General features: G+C 46.7%; 1 pseudogene; it reads left to right on the plus strand.

Annotated features, from left to right (window-relative positions):
- The window catches only part of LOC112074304 (myosin heavy chain, fast skeletal muscle-like), a 22,818-nt pseudogene that overhangs the window by 10,996 nt on the left and 7,828 nt on the right, over positions 1 to 3,994 (plus strand).

Genomic DNA, 3,994 nt, shown 5'->3' on the forward strand with positions numbered 1-3,994 from the left:
CAGAGGAGGACAAAGTCAACACTCTGACCAAGGCCAAGACCAAGCTGGAACAGCAAGTGGACGACGTGAGAGGAGTTTGACATTTTAGCCATGATAGTACGTGAGATGATATTATCTTAAGTTGTTAAGATTTGAACATTGTGTTTTTATCTTATAGCTTGAGGGTTCTCTGGAGCAAGAGAAGAAGCTCCGTATGGACCTTGAGAGATCCAAGAGAAAACTGGAGGGAGATCTGAAACTGGCCCAGGAGTCCATAATGGACCTGGAGAATGACAAGCAGCAGTCTGATGAGAAAATCAAGAAGTAAACAAACAAATTACGACAGTATCACATGCTATATTGATTAAAATAATAGTTGTTCTTGACTAATTCTTGTAATTATGAATTACCATTTGCATGTGATTCTTAACAGCAAACTGAATGGTTTGATACTCTGTCTTTACAATATTGAACCTAAACTCTGCAATCTACGTGTTTGTGATTCTTAGAAAGGAGTTTGAGACCAGCCAGCTCCTCAGCAAGGTTGAGGATGAACAGTCTCTGGGAGCTCAGTTGCAGAAGAAGATCAAGGAACTCCAGGTACAGTACAGGATCTGAGCTCCAGTACAGGAAAGCCCACACCTGAATCATTTCCTTCATTTCCTGAAAACAATTATTCTGGTAGCACACATTTTTCTTGGTGGCTTCTGATGGCTCAGTAGGATGGAGGATTGTGCTTCTTACTGGTGCTTCTTACCATTGTAAATATGGTGGTTTTTACCGTTGTGGTTTTGGTTCCTGCATGGGAAAGTTTCTACTGAATATATTATTGGAACTGGCTTAGTATGAACACATTAAATTGTTTCAACTGCATTGTAGTGTTCATCCCCCCTGCTCCTGCCCCCTGGTCTAGGCCCGTATTGAGGAGCTGGAGGAGGAAATTGAAGCTGAGCGTTCTGCCAGGGCCAAGGTTGAGAAGCAGAGGGCCGATCTCTCCAGGGAACTTGAGGAGATCAGCGAGAGRCTGGAGGAGGCCGGAGGCGCCACTGCTGCTCAGATTGATATGAACAAGAAGCGTGAGGCTGAGTTCCAGAAGCTGCGTCGTGATCTTGAAGAGTCCACCCTGCAACATGAGGCCACAGCCGCCGCTCTGCGCAAGAAGCAGGCCGACAGTGTGGCTGAGCTCGGGGAGCAGATCGACAACCTGCAGCGCGGTCCGATCCCCGCCATGATACTGTGAGCCTCGCTGAGAGAGCAGTTTGAGGAGGGAGCAGCGAATGGGCAAGGCATGAGCTGGCAACGCGTGGTATGTCCAAAGAAACGTGAGGGTGGCTCAGTGAGGGAGCTAAGTATGAAACTGATGCCTTCGCAGCGCGCAGAGGAGCTGGATGGAGGCCAAGTAGAGTCACAGCGCAACAGTCAAAAACCAGCAAATATAGGTGTGGATGGTGAGGGTCCATTAATATATTGTAACATGTCCTAGCACGCCTCTGATCGTCCAACAGTGACAAAGCTGGGCCAGCGTCTGCAGGACGCTGAGAAAGCCATTGAGCGCGACCAACTCAAGTGCGCATCCTCTGGAGAAGATCCCAGCAGAGGCTGCAGGGGAGGTGGAGGACTCATGATTGACGTTTGAGTAAGGCCAACGAATTGGCCGCCCAAACTAGACAAGAAGCAGAGGACTTTGACAAGGTGAAACAATGAAAAAACTCAGCGCTAGGGTTGAGCATTTTCTGTTGCTACAATAGACCTTATGTGGCTTTTTGCAATTGGGTATAATTGTAGCATTTTTCTGATTCAACAACTCTTCAATCAATACTTCTTAATGAAAATCTCATGCAGTGAAGTACGGGTTCCCTAGGTCTCTGGAGGTGGAAGCAGATAGTATGAGGAAGGGTCAGGCTGAGCTGGAAGGAGACTTCAGAAGAGGTTCGCTTCTATGGACTGAAGCTGCTTCAAGTTTGAAGAACTGCGTTGGACGAGGAGGCCTCTGGTCATCCTGGAGACTCTGAAGAGAAGAGAACAAGAACCGTGCATACGTGAGCATTTTGTCAGCAAGTTTGTAGCGCGGGCTATGTTTGACTAGGGTTTTGAAAATGTAGGAACTGTAAGCCATCCACTTTCTATTCAAGCGCATTTATTGAATGGATATAAAATTAAACTAAATAAGCTTAAGGCTTGTAATCGTTATGTCGGCTTTTGAAGCGGCCCAAGCAGGATGTCGGGGCAATTAGATTTGTGCAAGGACTGGTATGAAGTGATAGATTATAATTAAAAGTTATTATGATTGAAAGTGTTTTCGAACATTCGGCATCTGGAGTGCCAAGTGCGCTCTGCGGCTATCGTTAGAAATTTCAGAGTGTTGTCTCAGATTGGTCCTTTGTAAATTCATTAGCGTTTTGCTCTCGGAGTGTTCAAAGCACCGGACGGCTCTGGGCGACGAGTAGGTTTGATGCGAGCTTGTCTCGTAGACCTCACAACAGCAGTCAAGCAGCGCCAATAGCTAACTGGTCTAAACGTTGGCTAGCTAGCTTCAGACACGCAAATTGAAGAAACACCTCATCTGACCATTTTCTAGCTCCACGCCTAAACAGAGCTGGTTAGGCTGTTCATTTCATGTTATCCAGCGTTGGTGACTGTATCTGTGCTGTTGGGCAACCAATTTAATTAGCGCTTTTGTTGCAGACATTTACTGCATCGCGGCATATTCAAGAGGGTGTTGAGAACATTCTTCGCTTATAAAATTCATCAATTATGCGTGTGCTCTGGGCACATTCTCACGTACGAGGTTGCTTTGTTATAATGGAGTAGGTAGCCAGAGTAATTTACGAACCACGCCTCAATGTCAGCTTAGTGCATTGCGAATATCTACTGAAATATCTCGCAATAATCTATAACATGGCTCCCTGTGTTTGTGTGTGCAGTTAGGAGATTCTGAACTCTGGATCTGAGCAGTGGAGCAGACTGGCAAGAGCATTCCATGAGTTGTGAGAAGGCCTAGAGCACGTGGAGACAGGAGAGTCTGAGATCAGACCGCTCTGGAGGAGGCTAGGTACAAACTGCCGCTGTTTGATGGGAAAGCAGGTGTAACATAGCCAATGCCAACTAAGTTAATGCTCCCTGTAATGTGTTTATTGTGTTATAATATTTAATTCCTCGTGTTATTCACATCAAGATGTGTTGAAAACACAATTTTACCCGACTGCTTCTCTTTGTCACAGGAACAACTGGGAGCACGGAGGAATCCAAGTATTCTGCGTCGTGCAGCTGGAGCTGAATCAGCTCCAGGTGAGGTGCGACAGGAAGATCCTGAGAAGGACGAGGAGATGGCAGCGATCAAGAGCGAAACAGCCAGAGTTGATGATTGACTCCATGCAGAGCACCCTGGACTCTGAGGTCAGGAGCCGGATGACCCCTGAGGGTGAAGAAGAAGATGGTAGGTGGGCACCTGACGAGATGTGAGATTTCAGCTGAGCCACTTCAACAGGCAGGCCGCTGAGGCCCAGAAACAACTGAGATACTTTCCAGGATGCTCAAGGTATTAGGGATGGACATAGGCCAAACATCTGAACATGGGGAGGGATTTGTTTATTAATCTGTAGAAAGAATAGACAAGAGAATTGGAATAGTGTTGACTAATATATGTAGAAAGTGGGATATTGGGAAATTCTTACCAATGAACAGTTCTATCACCGATATCACCTCTACTTCACAAGTCCTAATGAACCTATGTCATGTTGAACCCCCAGATGCCCCAATTGCACCTTTTGATGACGCTGTCCGATGTCTCAGAGGACATGAGGAGCAGGCAGCCATGGATGGAGCGCAGGAACGGTCTGGATGTGTGCTTGAAATTTGAGGAGCTGAGAGTTGCTCTGAGCAGACTGAGAGAGGCGCACATGGCTGGAGACTGAGCTGGTCAGATGCCAGCGAGCGGTTGGACTGCTACATACTCCCAGGTACGCTTCCTAAGCATTTTCATTCAACTCAACCAAGGCATACCTTGTCGCATTGT

This window comes from Salvelinus sp. IW2-2015, unplaced genomic scaffold (assembly GCF_002910315.2).
Source record: "Salvelinus sp. IW2-2015 unplaced genomic scaffold, ASM291031v2 Un_scaffold2573, whole genome shotgun sequence".
In the NCBI taxonomy this organism is placed as follows: Eukaryota; Metazoa; Chordata; class Actinopteri; order Salmoniformes; family Salmonidae; genus Salvelinus; species Salvelinus sp. IW2-2015.